At 39.3% G+C, this 18,621-nt stretch overlaps 1 protein-coding gene across 1 annotated transcript in view; it reads right to left on the reverse strand.

The window, feature by feature from the left end:
• The window catches only part of LOC309829118 (zinc finger and SCAN domain-containing protein 23-like), a gene marked incomplete at both ends in the record, with an annotated part of 102,922 nt that overhangs the window by 4,030 nt on the left and 80,271 nt on the right, over positions 1-18,621 (reverse strand).

The following is an 18,621-nucleotide window of genomic DNA, read 5'->3' on the forward strand; positions in this document are numbered from 1 at the left end:
CTCTCTGGTGTGAGGGTTATCTCTTGACAGGCCAGATTCTTGCCCATAAGCATGGTCTCCCTCTTCCTCTTTTACCTTCACTGCTATAAGTCCCTCCTGCATCTCTGGAGTCTGAAGGGCCAAGGCTGTGGTCATTTGAGGTTTAACTATTCAGAAAATGAATCTATTCTTGATAATTCCCCCTTGATCTTTTCTTCTGGAAAGCCCAAAATCTAAAAAATAATTTGCAGGAAAAAAAAGTATTAAAATGTAGAAAATCTTGTCTGCTGGTAGGCACTGGGAGTATTTATACTAAAATCAGTAACTTTGTCTAATGAAGAATATAAATGCATAATTAATAAGGACTATTCAAATACTGATGAATATAGGAAGGCAAACAAAACCAAAAAAGCACACCCCCCCCCCCGAGTTTTATTGAAGGAAGGGACCATTTTGATCATCCTGAATGAATCAGCTCAAATAAATCAGCTTGGATGTACTGGGTTTCCATTTGAATGCCAAGATACTAGACTCATAGTCAGTTTTTAGTTGAATGGGGGTAAACAAACACTTTGGGCCCAAGTGGTCACAGAAGACACTAAGAATCAAAGAGAGAAAGGAAAGAAAAAGGAGGTGGAAGGGAAAGTAAAGAAGATAAAAAGACACAATGAGGAGCAAAAAAATGTGCTTGGGGAAGAGAAGCAGAGTCCTTCACATCAGGTGAGGTGTGGAGGAAAGAGATGTGTGCTTGGAGTGGGGAAGATCTGGGATTGAGACTGATCTTCCAGGTACTCCCTGCACAGTCTTGGGCTTCATCTTTTGAGCTTTAGTCTGCTCAATCTGTAAAATAGGGATCCTAAAGCCAACCTTGTCTACCTTTCTAGGCTGATATAGAAATAAAATAAGATCACAGATAAAGAGCACAAAGAAGCTGGCAGTCTGGTAAACTCGAAAGTATTATAAATTACCACTATTGTTATTTTTCTTATAAATTTTATTGACAGATTAAATGAATATCCTAGTGATCTAAACACTAAGGTGAAAGAATCAGGAAGTAGTCAACTGGAGTGGTCTTGGTCCATAGATATGAAAATGAAGGAAATATTAGTTCTAATATTTTTAAAACACAGAACTTTAGCTCTTTCCTGCTCTTCAATTTCTTGGAAATTGTTTCTCTTCGAAGTTCCTTGAGGATGGAGAGTGGGCAATCGTATGTAAAATAAAATAAGCGCTAATAAAGAGACAAACGTCTATGACCACTTAAATCTTAATCAGGATAGTAATTAATGAAGGCAATTTTCTGAAAGAAAAATAATTATGTGACCTAATGATTTCCAAGCACCATTTTTTTTCTAGTACATACTTTATTTATTTTTAAACATCTTTATTGGAGTATAATTGCTTTACAATGTTGTGTTAGTTTCTGCTGTATAACAAAGTGAATCAGCTATATGCATACGTATATCCCCATATCCCCTCCCTCTTGCGTCTCCCTCCCACCCTCCCTATCCCACCCCTCTAGGTGGTCATAAAGCACCAAGCTGATCTCCCTGTGCTATGTAGCTGCTTCCCACTAGCTATCTATTTTACTTTTGGTAGTGTATATATGTCAATGCTACTCTCTCACTTCGTCCCAGCTTAGCCCTTTGTCCTCAAGTCCATTCTCTACGTCTGCGTCTGTTATTCCTGTTCTGACCCTAGGTTCATCAGAACCATTTTTTTTTAGATTCCATATATATGTGTTAGCATATGATTTTCTCTTTCTGACTTACTTCACTCTGTATGACATACTCTAGGTCCATCCACCCTGCTACAAATAATTCAACTTTGTTTCTTTTTATGGCTGAGTAATATTCCATTGTATATATGTGCCACATCTTCTTTATCAATTCATCTGTCGATGAACACTTAGGTTGCTTCCACATCCTGGCTATTGTAAATAGCACTGCCGTGAACATTGCGGTACATGACTCTTTCTGAATTATGGTTTTCTCAGGGTATATGCCCAGTAGTGGGATTGCTGAGTCATATGGTAGTTCTATTTTTAGTTTTTTAAGGAACCGCCATACTGTTCTCCATAGTGGCTGTATCAATTTACATTGCCACCAACAGTGTATGAGGGTTCCCTTTTCTCCACACCCTCTCCAGCATTTCTTGTTTGTAGATTTTTTGATGATGGCCATTCTGACCGGTGTGAGGTGATACCTCATTGTAGTTTTTTGTTGTTGTTTTTTTTTTGCGGTACGCGGGCCTCTCACCGTTGTGGCCTCTCCCGTTGCGGAGCACAGGCTCCGGACGCGCAGGCTCAGTGGCCATGGCTCACGGGCCCAGCCGCTCCGCGGCATGTAGGATCCTCCCGGACCGGGGCACGAACCCGTGTCCCCTGCTTCGGCAGGCGGACTCCCAACCACTGTGCCACCAGGGAAGCCCCCTCACTGTAGTTTTGATTTGCATTTCTCTAATGATTAGTGATATTGAGCATCCTTTCATGTGTTTGTTGGCAATCTGTATGTCTTCTTTGGAGAAATGTCTGTTTAGGTCTTCTGCCCATTTTTGGATTGGGTCGTTTGTTTTTTTGATATTGAGCTGCATGAGCTGCCAAGCACCATTTTTGGGCAGAGGCTTTCAAACGTATTTGACCAGGACCCTCAGTAAGAAACATTGTATATTGTGACCAGAACACACATACATGTGCTTATGAATACGTTTGTGCATGTGTGAGATACACATATACAAATAATTTTTTTTACAAAATACTAGGTACCCTTACATTATGTGATATATACTCTTATTTTTTAAATCCTATTTCATAAAATAAAAAAACAAAAAACCCTGGTCATAGCCCACTACATAGATTTCACGACCCACAAAGGGATCATGACCTATAGTTTTAAAATGTTTTTGTTTTAATTTTAAGTAAAATTATTGTAATTTACTGTAAAAATAACCCTACACTATTCTTAAGTATTGGCATACATCGCAAAATTTAAAAAACCAAGGGTAGATTATTTAAATTATAAGTGAACACTGATTATACTACAACTAGAAGAAAAGTTAAATTCATATTGACATTATTGGTTGTAATTATCAAAGACAAAAAAACCCACATTGGTGTGGGACAGCATCCTTCTGGATAACCTGTGAACATTATCCTCTCACAAATTTCTAACATCTTTGGCTTGCTTGACTTCTACAGACCACCCTAGGAAGAATGGAGAGGGTTTTTACTCAAAAGATAGGATCCCTGAGTTCATGTTTTCCCCCAACTCACCACCACTCTGACCACCACATTATCTTTTTCTGTCAGAACTTTTCATATTCCACTCATTCATTGAGCAAATATTTACTCAGAGCCTACCACATTCCAGGTACTGTTCTAGGCTACAAACAAAAAAATTTTCTCATCTCAAAGAATTTACATTTTTATAGCAATATAATAATAGCTGACATTTATAGTGCTTTTAATTTACCAGACACTGTTTTGGACGCTTTACATATATTAACTCAATTAATCCTCAAAGCAACTATGAGTAAGGTACTATTATTACCCCCATATTGCAGATGAGAAAACTGAGGCACAAAGAGTTTAAGTCATTCATGCAGTGCTTCACAGGTAGTAAGTGGTGAGGCTGCAATTCAAACCCAGCAAAGCTAACTCTAGAATTTATAGTCTCAATCACTACACCACTCTCTCTCCTCTATGTGGGGGTAAGAAGGGGACAGGATGAGGAAAGGGGACCATAGGAAACAGACGATAATTATATGTCAAGTAGTGATAAATGCTATATAGAAAAATAAAGGTAAAGGAGATAGGCAGTAAGGGAGAAGAAAGGTCTCTATTTTATGTGGGGTAGTCAAGGGAAGCCTTGTTGACAAACCGTTATTTGAGCAGAGACCTGAAGGAAGTGAGAAGCAAGTCACATGACTATCTGGAGAAAGACTGTTCCATGCAAAGGGAACACTGAGTTCTTGGAGGTAGAAGCATGCCTGCCTTTTTCAAGGGACAGTAAGTTGACCAATGTGGCTAGAATAGAGGAAGCAAACAGGACAGGAACAGATGAAGTCAAGTTAGGAACAGACCATGAAAAGCCATCATAAGGGCTCTGCCTCATACTCTAAGAGATGAGGAGGAGGTTTTGAGCAGAGGGGTGATAAAATTTTATTCAATTTTAATATAGAAACATAACTGGCTGCTGTGACAATAGACCATTGGGAAAAGCAGATGCAGGAAGAGAAGCTACGGTAATAATCTAGGGGAGATATGATGGTAGCATGAACCATGGTCTGCTGAGCTTGTTCTAGGGTGAGAAATTTGGGGGGTACAAATATCAAACAGGTAAATTAAGAATATGTGCTCTCACATTACTCGGTTAACCCAGCATGGGTTCAAAGAATTAAACAACCACTTGTTTTCTCAACCTTCCAGGCCCCTGAAAAATGTCTTCTTCCTATCTGCTGCCTAACAACCTTGGTTTCAAGTCAAAGTTTTTCTATTCACAGACAATGCAGCTAAAGCTTTGAGCTCTGCCAATAGAAAATCATTTCTGGTATATGGTGTTTCAAATCTTTACTCAGTTTCACTAAGATCAATTTCCCTCCATTCTTTGTATATCCTAGGTTCCCTTTTGCTTTCCCTCCCCTGAATTTGCTTTTATCTGGTGGCCTGAATACCCAGGTCTTCACACCAGCATATCTTAGTTCTTTGAAGCCACTGTCTCTGAAAGGCTTCCCAAGTTTTTTTTTAATAACCCTGCCCTCCTGGTCACAAGCATACAGCTACTAATCTCCCAACCAGGATCACCACCCCATTGTATATGCCAGGTATATAATTAACATAATAATCTCCCCTACCTTAAAAAATACACCTGCATTTTAAAGCTGGTGTCTCCTAGAGCCTTGGCAAGCTCAACACCCTTAAATCTACATCATTCCTGTGGAGCAATGCTCTTTACCAAGGATATGCATGTAGTGAAGACAAAGCAGCACGCAATGCAAAGGTGCCTTCATCGTAATACATCCCCCTACCCTCACTTCTGATGTCACCATCTGTGGCTCCTCACTACCTATCCCAAACTCTCAAGCCTGGCTAAAGACCAATTACACTTCTAGCTTCCACTGTCTGGCCCCACTCTTGTTTTCCTATATTCCACATGCAGAAACTGCCAGCTCTACTTAGGCGTTTCTTTAACCAGGCTTTTCTCGTCCCTGTTCCATGTCACTGGTCTTGCCTTCTGCATTATTCAAACCCTACCCGATCTCTGCAGTTTGATTAAAATCTCACATCCTCCCTGATGTCTTCCTCATCCATCCCAGTCTACTCTTATTAAAACAAACAAAAAAACCCCAAAAGTACAGAATTTAGAATTCCTTCACCAAGTTCTACTCCTGAGAAACAGACACTGTTAAAAATTGGAATGTATCCTTTCTATGTATCTGCAATCACTCACACACACACACACACACACACACACACACACGACGTAGCTCATATTTTTCCTATTAACTAAGCTAAGTAGAAGATAGTATGAGGCAGCAGAGAACATAGATAGGCAGATCTGGTTGTGAATTCTGACTTACTAACAGTGTGATCTTGGGCAAGTTACCTGATTGATTTTTCTGAGCCTCAATCTCCTCATGTACGCAATGAGGACAACTACCTTGCAAAGTCTTTGAGAGAATTAAATAATGCTTATAAGGTGGTTTTGCACAAAGGGCACAGCACATATGAAACATGCCAATTAACCACCTTTTAATGAGATAATGTACAATTTAATGTACAATTTTTGGTACAAGGGTGGCTTGATCAACAGCTGCTACCTACCTTTAGGGCCAAGACTCATCTTTTCTATTGCTCAAAGCACCACACCAGTGAGTGGGTGGGGAAACACATGTACACACACAAAAGAAATGGCTGTTTCATCAGGTTTGCAGACACACTCTGACAGACTTACATGTCTTCAGGTATATACCTCTCTCTAATCTTAAATCCTAACTAGAAGTTCAGGATTACTAAGGTAGAAAAGGGGTAGGACCAGATTCAAATAAGGGAACTCACTTCCTGGGTTGTGACTGTAAAGCTAATACAGAGAAAAAGAGAGAGTCAGCATAGCAAAGGGTTTAAGAAAATAGACTCTGAAGCCAGACTCCCTGGATTTGAATCCTGACTACACCCCTTACCAGCTGTATCAACTGGGGTGAGTTACTTAATCTCATTTTCTTCCTGGACCTTAAATAAAGGGTCTACCAGTGCCTACCTCATAGAGTTATGAAAAACAAATAAGTTAATATTTGGAAAGTGCTTTGAACAGTGCTGGCTGACACATAAGTGCTATTTAAATATTCGTGTTTTTTTAAAATCAACAGGTGGCAAGAGCCTGTACACTCTTGAGTGAATCAGACTAAGAGTGCCTGTGGCATGTTATAAAACTATCCTTGCTCGTTGTTTAAAATAAGCCCCCAGTCGAGAATGGTAGATGGGAAAATAGAAACCATCCTGGATATCCGAATCTACCCTTACCCTTAGATGCAGGGAAGGAGAGTTCCGAGGGGCACGGGGTTTAGGACGGAGTGGTTAAAGGGCTCAGGAACAGACGAAGGGGATGGGGGTGGGGGCAAGGACGCTGACTCGGTTAACGGGGCCCTTCTAGTTTCAGGGGCAGCCTCCTCTGCCCCTCAACTGTCCGGCCAAGCTCTGGCCAAGAAGACCCGCTGCCTCCTCCCCACGCCCAGTCCAGAGTCGCAGCGCACAGCACGGACCTCCCGAAGGCCCTGCAACAGCCGGACTCCGAAGCTCACCGGGTAGCCGTGGCACCACCTCTGAATCCTTGACAACCGCAGCCCGGATAATGATAGACTACAAAGGCCGGAAGTGCGTCACACCGCCTCTCTTCGGAGGAACAGCGGTTCAGGCCGCGTTCCTTCTAGTAAGCCCGGAGGTTTTCACACCTCTGTGGTCGCCACGCTGAATCCCCTTCCAGGCGTAGTGAGGCGCTAAGTGTCATAGTCTCTTCCAAGGGGGTTAATATACAGTAATAACCGCTAATATAATGTTTTACGCATACTAACTCATCTACACATGCTAACTCACTCTACATTAACAGTCATGTGAGTTCGGTATAATTATCCCCATTTAGCAGATGAGGAACCTAAGGCACATTCCTTCTACATTTATCAGTTGCAAAGAAAGTTTCCTGCAAAGAAAGTTTTTGTGCACTTTACTTTCTCGCACGAGATATTCCAGGCTCATTTTACACTTTTTCTGCCTTAGACCTGGAATCCACCATTGCTCCATGAAGCCATGGTTCCTTTTAATGGTGAATAATATACAGAGACCAGGATCTAGATTTTGAAAAATAGATAAGCTCATTGCTACTGGGATAGGTCATTGCTTCTAGGCCCTATCAGTGGACCTTAGAGCTGGAATAAAATATACATATGATAGGGATTTTATAAGATATTTCCAATTCAAATACAACTTCACAGATTTTTTTTTTTCATTTTCACCATTGCACATTTGATTTTCCTTTCTTCCACAGTGAACACCCTGGCTCCCAGCAGCATCAATGTATTCACTCAATTTGCTCTTCAATCTTTTTTTTTTTTAATTTTCAAAATTAAAATATCAACATCACTAGCAACAACACACCTACTATGTACAGTTCAAAATTTCTTTGCTTGCTTTATTTGTTCTTGAATGGTATCCCATTAAGGGAGTATAGTTCAGAGTACATATACATACCTTATTTGAATTCTTTTCTCTGTGTAGTTATGTTATAAACTTGATATACAGTTAGTCATTTGCTTCTGTTTTAATTTCAAGATTTGCTTTCCTTTCATCTTTTTCATTTCCTTTCTGAACATGCAAAACAGTTCAAAATCAGAATTATATAAAAAGATATATTCAGAGTTTTGCTTCCATCCCTAAGTCCTTTATCTTATATATACTCTTGTTCCATTTTCATTAGTTTTAAATTTATCCTTTCCTTCCTACTTCCTTCTCTCATCCCTTCCCTTCCTTCCTTTCTTTTACAAAAATATCCGTTTACCCTTTTACCACTGTAAATTATATTATACACACTGTTTTGCATCTTGCTTTATAACTTAATAGAATAACATGGAAATTATTCTAAATCTGTTCATAGAAATATTCCTCTTTTTCTCTTTACAGTGGTATAGTACTCCATTGTGTAGATGTACCATTATTTTTTCAACCAGTCTCTTAGGGATGGGTATTTGGATTGTTTCCAATATTTGGCTTTAACAAATAATGCTGCAATGAACAATGAAGAGAGGAGAGGAGAGAAGTATCTTTGTAAGGGTTGTATCATTTTGCACTTTCAACAGCAATGCGAGATAGTGCCTGTTTTCACACTGCCTCCCCAACTGTATGTTTTCAGGCTTTTGAATGTTGCCAATATGATAGGTCATTAGGTATTTGTTAAGAAACCGCAAACTGAAAGCTGAAATCCCTGTTAAAAATGAATTCACAGTGTGAAGTGTTGGCAAGGATTATGGAGCAATGGAAATTTTCATACACTGTTGATGAGAGTGTAAATTGGCAACAACATTTTTGGGAAATTCTTTGGTATATCTGCTGAAGTTGAACATATGCATATTCTATGACCCAAGAGTTTCACTTCTAGTTATATTGCTGCCAGAAATGCATACATATTTACATCTAAAGACACACTTTAGCAGCATTTTTTATAGCTCTAAACTGGAAACAACCCAAAATTCTATTAAGAATAAGATAAGATCAGAGCAGAAATAAATGAAATAGAAACAAAGAAAACAATAGCAAAGATCAATAAAACTAAAAGCTGGTTCTTTGAGAAGATAAACAAAATTGATAAACCTTTAGCCAGACTCATCAAGAAAAAGAGGGAGAGGACTCAAATCAATAAAATTAGAAATGAAAAAGGAGAAGTTACAACGGACACTGCAGAAATACAAAGCATCATAAGAGACTACTACAAGCAACTCTATGGCAATAAAATGGACAACCTGGAAGAAACGCCCAAATTCTTAGAAAGATACAAACGTCCAAGACTGAACCAGAAAGAAGTAGAAAATATAAACAGACCAATCACAAGCACTGAAATTGAAACTGTGATTAAAAATCTTCCAACAAACAAAAGCCCAGGACCAGATGGCTTCACAGGTGAATTCTATCAAACATTTAGATAAGAACTAACACCCATCCTTCTCAAACGCTTCCAAAAATTGCAGAGGAAGAAACACTCCCAAGCTCATTCTATGAGGCCACCATCACCCTGATACCAAAACCACACAGAGATACTACAAAAAAAGAAAATTAGAGACCAATATCACTGATGAATAAAGATGCAAAAATCCTCAAAAACTACTAGCAAACAGAATCCAACAGCACATTAAAAGGATCATACACCATGATCAAGTAGGATTTATCCCAGGGATGCAAGGATTCTTCAATATATGCAAATCAATCAATGTGATATACCATATTAACAAACTGAAGAATAAAAACCATATGATCATCTCAATAGATGCAGAAAAAGCTTTTGACAAAATTCAACACCCATCTATGATAAATACCCTCCAGAAAGTGGGCATAGAGGGAACCTACCTCAACATAATAAAGGCCATAAACGACAAACCCACAGCAAACATCATTCTCAATGGTGAAAAACTGAAAGCATTTCCTCTAAGATCAGGAACAAGAGAAGGATGTCCACTCTCACCATTATGATTCAGCATAGTTTTGGAAGTCCTAGCCATGGCAATCAGAGAAGAAAAAGAAATAAAAGGAATACAAATTGGAAAAGAAGAAGTAAAACTGTCACTGTTTACAGATGACATGATACTATACACAGAGAATCCTAAAGATGCCACCAGAAAACTACTAGAGCTAATCAATGAATTTGGTAAAGTTGCAGGATACAAAATTAATGCACAGAAATATCTTGCATTCCTATACACTAACAATGAAATACCAGAAAGAGAAATTAAGGAAACAATCCCATTCACCATTGCAACAAAAAGAATAAAATACCTAGGAATAAACCTACCTAAAGAGATAAAAGACCTGTACTCAGAAAACTATAAGACACTGATGAAAGAAATCAAAGATGACACAAACAGATGGAGAGATACACCACGTTCTCAGATTGGAAGAATCAATATTGTGAAAATGACTATACTACCCAAAGCAATCTAGAGAATCAATGCAATCCCTATCAAATTACCAATGGCATTTTTTTACAGAACTAGAACAAAAAATCTTAAAATTTGTATGGAGACACAGAAGACTCTGAATAGCCAAAGCAGTCTTGAGGGGAAAAAACTGGAGCTGGAGGAATCAGACTCCCTGACTTCAGACTATACTACAAAGCTACAGTAATCAAGACAATAGGGTACTGGCACAAAAACAGAAATATAGATCAATGGAACAGGACAGAAAGCCCAGATGTAAACCCACGCACCTATGGTCAACTAATCTATGACAAAGGAGGCAAGGATATACAATGGAGAAAAGACAGTCTCTTCAATAAGTGGTGCTGGGAAAACTGGACAGCTACATGTAAAAGAATGAAATTAGAACACTTCCTAACACCATACACAAAAATAAACTCAAAATGGATTAAAGACCTAAATGTAAGACTGGACACTATAAAATTCTTAGAGGAAAACATAGGAAGAACACTCTTTGACATAAATCACAAGACCTTTTTTGACCCACCTTCTAGAGTAATGGAAATAAAAACAAAAATAAACAAATGAGACCTAATGAAACTTAAAAGCTTTTGCACAGCAAAAGAAACTATAAACAAGACAAAAATACAACCCTCAGAATGGGAGAAAATATTTGCAAATGAAACAATGGACCAAGGATTAATCTCCAAAATATATAAACAGCTCATGCAGCTCAATATTAAAAAAACAAACAGCCCAATACAAAAAATGGGCAGAAGACCTAAATAGACATTTCACCAAAGAAGACATACAGGTGGCCAAGAAGCACATGAAAAGCTGCTCAAATCACTAATTATTAGAGAAATGCAAATCAAAACTACAATGAGATATCACCTCACACCAGTTAGAATGGGCATCATCAGAAAATCTACAAACAACAAATGCTGGAGAGGGTGTGGAGAAAAGGGAACCCTCTTGAACTGTTGGTGGCAATGTAAATTGATACAGCCGTTATGGAGAACAGTATGGAGTTTCCTTAAAAAACTAAAAATAGAACTACCTTATGACCCAGCAATCCCACTACTGGGCATATATCCAGAGAAAACCATAATTCAAAAAGACACATGCACCCCAGTATTCATTGCAGCAGTATTTACAATAGCCAGGTCATGGAAGCAACCTAAATACCCACCAACAGAGGAATGGATAAAGAAGATGTGGTACATATATATAATGGAATATTACTCAGCCATAAAAAGGAACAAAATTGGGTCACTTGTAGAGACGTGGATGGACCTAGAGACTGTCATACAGAGTCAAGTAAGTCAGAAAGAGAAAAACAAATATTCTATATCAATGCATATATGTGGAATCTAGAAAAATGGTACAGATGAACCGGTTTAGAGACGCGGATGTAGAGAGCAAACGTATGGACACCAAGGAGGAAAAGCGGGGTCGGAGGTGGTGGTGGGATGAATTGGGAGATTGGGATTGACATATATACACTAGTATGTATAAAATAGATAACAAATAAGAACCTGCTGTATGAAAATAAGATAAAATAAAATTCAAAAAAAGGATACTTCAAAAATAAAATAAAAAGATAAAGTTAAAAAAAAAAAAAAGAAAAACCCTTCACAAATAATCCATGACCAGAGCTGCTGTAAGTAAAAGTAGATGGTCGCTGACAGCACACACACACACACACACACACACACACAAGAGTTAGTATCTGCACTTTAGAACTCAAAATGCCATCACTTTATTTGGGACTGTGGCAGGCTGTTGATTGACTACTAAATAAGTAGCTCCTTTTTATTAGATAACAGAAATCTTCTTTTTTTTTTTTGCGATACTCGGGCCTCTCACTGTTGTGGCCTCTCCCGTTGTGGAGCACAGGCTCTGGATGCGCAGGCTCAGCGGCCATGGCTCACGGGCCCAGCCGCTCCGTGGCACGTAGGATCCTCCCGGACCAGGGCACGAACCCGTGTCCCCTGCATCGGCAGGCGGACTCTCATCCACTGCGCCACCAGGGAAGCCCCAGAAATCTAATTTTTTATTTGTGTCCTTTGGCACCTGGAATAAAGATTACATTTCTCGGCTACCCTTGAAGCTGAGTTGTGGTCATGTGACTAAATTCTGGCTAATTCAATATAAGAAGAAATATACTGTCCTGAGAAGGCTCCGTGAAAGATGCTGACTGATTTGGGAGTCCCTTTTGGCCCTTCCTGCTGACTGGAATGTAGAATTGATGGCTGGTGCTTCAGCAGCCATGCAGAGGATGGTGAAAACTGGAAGGGACCTGGATCCCTGATGATTCCATGGAGTAAAAGCAACAACCCTAAACTATCTACCTTTAGACTTCTTTTACTCGAGAAGAATACAGTTTGTGTATTTTTCAAATCTTTATTACCAGTAGCTGATCATAAATTCTGATATAGGTGTCTGTACTTTGACTCCCTATCTAGGGTTTTCTTTTCCTTTTTTTTCCCTTAAAAGTGATGCCATCATCTCTGATTGAACCCACTATCTCTGCTTCCTCCTCTGAAACAATGATACTTAGGAAACGCAAGTTTGAAGGGAAGGCAGAGAATTAGAAAGAAATGATGTCTATGGTATTATAAGTGGTCTGAGAAAAAGGGAAGAGAGATTCTCAAGAGGGTCAATACTATTTAACCCAAGCCCATTTTTAAGTGACACCTTAGGAGTACTGCATACAGCCTCTGGGAGGTTCAGTGCTCAGAAAACTTGTTTATTCTAAGTGGAGTTACAGTAAGACATACATCAAAGTTAATTGGAGAAACAACAAAGATAAAGAGGGCATTCAGGGCATGAAGAGGGTTAGAATGGAAGACAAAGACATGGAAGCTGGAGTGTACTGGGGGGAGCTGGGGAAAGTGAGACCAATACAGTAAGAGCAGAGAGCTCTTGTAGGATAGTGAAGAAAATAACATTTCTTACTGGGACTAATTTGTAGAGGAGCCTCTTGAATGTCAGGTTGAGGAATTAAATACAGAAGCTTGAAGGCATTCACAAAAATCAATTGTAGAGGTTCAAGGGATCTTTGAGAGAATATATATTCTAGTCCCATAATTCACAGATGAGGAATCTAAGGCCTAGAATGTGTGGGCGACTCGCCTAACATCACAGTGGCGTAGTGGATACTAGAACCTAGTATCTTTCCTCACCCCATGTCAACCCCCTTTTAAAGCAACATCTAACAAGTTACTAAGGTCTTGATCACCACACATAAAGCAAAGGAAGAAAAAGTGAGGAAGAAAAGCAATGCCTAAACCTTTAACTACTCACTTGAGAAATGTTGTGGTACTTTCAACTCTGGGTTATGGGTGTGCATTTTTCTCTAAATTTCATTGTGGATAGGATGAAACAGGCTATTCTGAAGCCTTACATTTTAAATTAGTCAGCCTTGAGGCCTAGAAATAGAAACTCTGGCTTAGCTCACTCTGAGAGAGAATCTAGTCTGTAGATACTTTGATGTCAGAGAAATTGAGACAGTGACAGATATGGAGAGTGCTCATGTAGCTTCTCTGAAGTCTACGAGAAACAAATGCTGCTTAACATTCTTACTACAGTAATTAAAGCAATGTGATTTTTTTTGCCGCGCCACTTGCGGGATTTTAGTTCCCTGACCAGGAATCGAACCTGAGCCCTCAGCAATGAGAGCTCAGAGTCCTAACCACCAGATCACCAGGGAATTCCCAAAGTGATTTTGATTAGTTGTGCTTTTTTTTTTTATGTTGAAAAAGACCTGATCTCTGTTTAAAGGCTCTTCCATACTTACTACACATAGGGTTTTTCTTTGTTGTGGATTCTCTGGTGTTCAGTAAGATGTAAGCTCAGTCGGAAGGCCTTCCCACACTTGTCACATTCTTAGGGTTTCTCCCCAGTGTGAATTCTGTGATGTCTAGTAAGGTCAGAACTTCCACTGAAGGCTTTTCCACATTCATCACATTCGTAGGGCTTTTCTCCTGTATGAATTCGCTGATGTTTAGTAAGGTTTGAACTTTCTCTGAAAGCCTTCCCACAGTCACTGCACTGGTAACATTTCATTAAGGTATGGTACCTCTGATGCTAAGTCCTGTGCTGTTACTGAAGGTTTTGCCACATTCATTGCACTCATAAGGCCCCTCCCCAGTGTGACTTCTTTGATGTTTAATAAGGACTGAGCCTTAACTAAAACTTTTGCCACAATGATTACACTGATAAGGTTTTTTGCCAGAGTGAATTATGAGGTGATTTAAAAGGGTTGTATTTTGACTGAAGGCTCTTCCACATTCTTTACACTGAAAGGGTTTTTCCCGTGATTCTCTGATGTCCAATAAGATTCATGATGTGCATGAAGCTTTTCCCACACTGATCACATTTGTGTTCTTTCCCTTCCTCTGCGTTTCCTTGATGCCCTCCAAACCTGTCCTTGCATTCTCAAAGGTCTCCAAAATAAGCCCCCAAGAAAATGTTCCTGACTCTGAAGATTCTGTTGAGTATCATCTTCTGTGATTCCATTCCTTTGGACACTTCCTGCTTTGCAGTCGACTTCCCAGTCTAAGGTTTGGTCTCACTTTCAGAAATAGGAAATGGATCATTTAAATGTCACTTTCTTTTTAAGCTTTTTATTATGGAAGATTTTAAACATATGTAAAAGTAAACAATAGAAATGTCACCTTTTTGAACTGATGAAATATTAAACTCCCAAGGGATCATTTATCTCTTTTCTAGTCATGCTCCTCCAACAATTAATAAATAGCTCTTATGTTCAATTAAGGAAAATGCTAGAAAGGAAAGTTGAAATAGACATATCCTAGGCATAAATAACCTATGTAATAATTACTAAGGTAGGACTGAGAATAATCTTTAACACCAAAAAGGGGCACTAATTTGTTAAAGTCTAAGTGTGTAAAGAGTACTTTAAATTGCATTCAAATACAAGTACAGTTGTCCATTGGTATCTGCAGGGGATTGGTTCCACGACCCATGCCTCCACACCAAAATCTGAAGATGCTTAAATCCCTTATATAAAATAGCATAGTATTTGCATATAACCTATGTACATCCTCCCATATACTTTAAATCATCTCCAGATTACTTATAATACCTAATACAATGTAAATGCTATGGAAATAGTTGCCAGTGTGCTGCAAATTCAAGCTTTACTTTTTGGAATGTTCTGGAATTTTTTTTTCTGAATATTTTCGATCCACGCTTGGTTGAATAGGAGTATGTGCAACCCACAGATACAAAGGGCCCACTGTATAGCAGAAAGGCAAAAGTGTATTTCCTCTATTGCTTGGAGAGAAAACCCTTTGTCTTAATCCTCCCCCACATAGAACATTGCTTGAAGATTCAGTGTAAACCAATAATTCCTTCAAACAAACTAACATCAGTATTGCTTTATGAACACACTAAAATACACATTTTTAGTGAAATTTGGCCTGAAGGAAATAAATTAAATGTCCCATCGAGCTCATTAAAATGGAGATTCCACTTGAACTCAAAGGAAATACTGGAAAAGGACTGATTTCTTGACTCTTCTGGTCACTTTATTGCTATTTTTCTGGAGACAGATTCTAAAGGGGATCAGGATGTAAAAAGGGAGATGCTTAGTAAACGGAAAGCACATTTAGCATGTAGAGAATGTGGAAAGGAAAACGTGTAACAAACCTAGACTGGAGTGACATGTAGGGGAAGCTACTGACATGAAAAGACAAGAGAATTTAATGTGGAAGAGGACAGGAGAAATGTAGTCAAAGTGAAAGGCTTAAAAGAAGACTTTATCACCGATGGGTATAGAAAACTTACAGATACAGGGTAGGATAGGACATTTAGAAGGTCATCGTAAAGGAGACTGTAAAACAGAGGTGGTATAAAAAGCAACAGAATGATGTGATAGTTTAATGCTTTAATGAAAACCAACATGGTATATGAAAACAAAATAAAAATCTTTTGCTTAAAAGACCAAGAATAAAGGTTGTACTTTATAAAGAGAGAGTATATGAGCCAGGGAGGATTTCAGGTGAGAGTTAGGGTTAGAAACACTATTGATTAAGTTGTAAAGGATGGCTTTGGTTGGCCAGGTAGGTGCCTGCTACCCTAACCCACCTTCCCAGATACATTTCTCCCTCTCCTCCTCACCTCTCTCATAGGAAATGGGGTTTTCATCTTAATACTTTCTATATTTTGTGAATATAGAGTCGTGCTTGAGCAGGGTCTCCACGTGCCAGAGCTGACAACTTGGTGACTGCTGTGCAGCAACCAGAGATATCACCTCCTGCCAGAGCATTTCCTGTCCACCTGCTTGAGATGTGCCCTGGAGACAATCAGGGACCATTGGGCTTAGGAAGAAATTACTGTGAAAACCAGAGTTAAAACCTTAGGAAACAACTCCCATGGAAACAGGATTAGGAAAAAAGACTGAATGGGCTTAGCAGGAGAGATGAGACAGAAAAATGAACTGACAGAAGCAATGACTCCTGACAGGGACAAAAGCTCAGTTACCCTCACTGCTTTCCTATTGACCAAACTATTAAATGTGGTTAATTTAATGGTCTGATTGCCACAGCAGAACATGCTTCCTCTTCCCACCCGAAATTCTGGACCATCAAGTTCTCTCTCCAAATCTCCCAGCAAAGACACAGCCTCATCTCCATTCAATGGATGATGCTCCCGCACCCAAGCCTGGAGCTCCTCAGGCAGGATGGCCACGAACAGCTCCAACACCAGTAACTGCAGGATCTGCTCCTTTTTATGATTCTCTGGGCTCAACCACTGACAGCAAAGTTCCTGGAGTTGGCTCAGAGCCTCCCTGGGTCCAAGTGTCTCCTGGTAGCAGAACCGTCTAAAGTGTTGGCAGAAGACTTCCTGGCTGGACTGGCTATTCTGCTGCAAGTCAATTTCTTGTACAAAAAAGTCTCTTCCTCCCCCTTTACTATTACAGGTTCCTCCTGGGTTTTTTTCATTCTGAATAATAAGATCTGTAGTCATTTTCTCTCAGGAGAGGGGTCCCTGCAGATAGGTTCACACTCCAGGGAGACTCCCCTTTGCAAAATATAGAAAGTACCATCAGTTTTTAAAAATCCACATGTATTATTATTAAACACTGCCTATACCACTTGAAGAAAAACACAACAGAAAAGGTTTTTGAAATCTGCCTAACAGTGATGTAGATGATTTGAGGATTTGACATTCCTGGTAATGGAAATTCATATGATTATTTTAGAAATGAAAAGAGTAACCTTTTTCCTATACTCACTCTACTCCAACCCTTTTCTATTTTAGACATGTTAAATGCAGTCTACCTGAGGCCCTTCACACCTGCGTGGAATGCTCTTACTCAGATATTAGCATAGGGCATTCCCTTGTTTCTTTAAAGTATGCTCAAAAATCATCTTCTCCAAGAGACATTTCTAGCTCATTGTATATAAAAGTTTTCCTACCATTATCCACCCTCTTACTCTACTTTCTTTGTAACACTCACCACCAACTGACAACATATCTTTATTTGCCTTTTGTTTGTTACTCCACAATAATATAAATGCCATAAGAACAGGGGTTTTATCTATCAGTTTGGTACACTGCACCATTCTAAGTGCCAAAAGAATGTCTGGGACATATAAATCATCAATTAACTATCTGTTGAAAAAAATGATGACTAACAAAAGGTATTAACTCTAAGACTTTTTCAACAGCTTGCTCAGGAATTGTTTGCTTTAATACTGTGTGATACATAAACAAACAAGATTAGAGAAATAAGACAGTGAAAATATTAACTAGAACGGCTCCACAATCCCTCCTCCACAATTTTGACATCCCCCAGAGTTCTGAAAACCAAGAGTATTTTCATAAGTCATTTGATGGCAATACTCAAAGTGACATAAATTCATTTTGGCTTGAAATGACATGAAGTTATTTATAGTTTTAGAGTGAAATTCATATTTTGTTACAGAAATATTGATACTACTTTCTGTAATAAAATATGGGACTGCCCCAGGCTCCTGGGGTGTTATGCATTCAATATACTATATACGCACCATGTTTTTTAAAAAATTCCTCAATCTGATTTCGAAAACATTTCTGACCCCAAGGACTAAAGAAAAGTGCCTGCTTTCTATGCGTCAAAGACCCACCAGATTCCAAAAAAAGCCACCCCTCTCTCCTGAGCAGACACTCAGGAGTCCTCTGCTTCTCTGAAACCTCTGGGGCCCAGTCGGGGTAAGAAATCTGGGGTCGGGTCCGGGCACAAAGCCCAGTCTCCCACGTCAGGGGTCACTCCAGGAGACCAGCTCACGGCAGCCGGCATTATAATTATAATACATTGGTAAAAATGTGTGAAATCTTCCCTGGTGGTCTAGAGGCTAAGTCTCCGCGCTCCAACGCAGCGGGCCCAGGTTCCATCCCTGGTCAGGGAACTAGATCCCGCATGCTGCAACTAAAATATCCTGTACGCTGCAACGAAGA

Source organism: Grampus griseus (assembly GCF_964374135.1).
Source record: "Grampus griseus genome assembly, chromosome: 10".
In the NCBI taxonomy this organism is placed as follows: domain Eukaryota; kingdom Metazoa; phylum Chordata; class Mammalia; order Artiodactyla; family Delphinidae; genus Grampus; species Grampus griseus.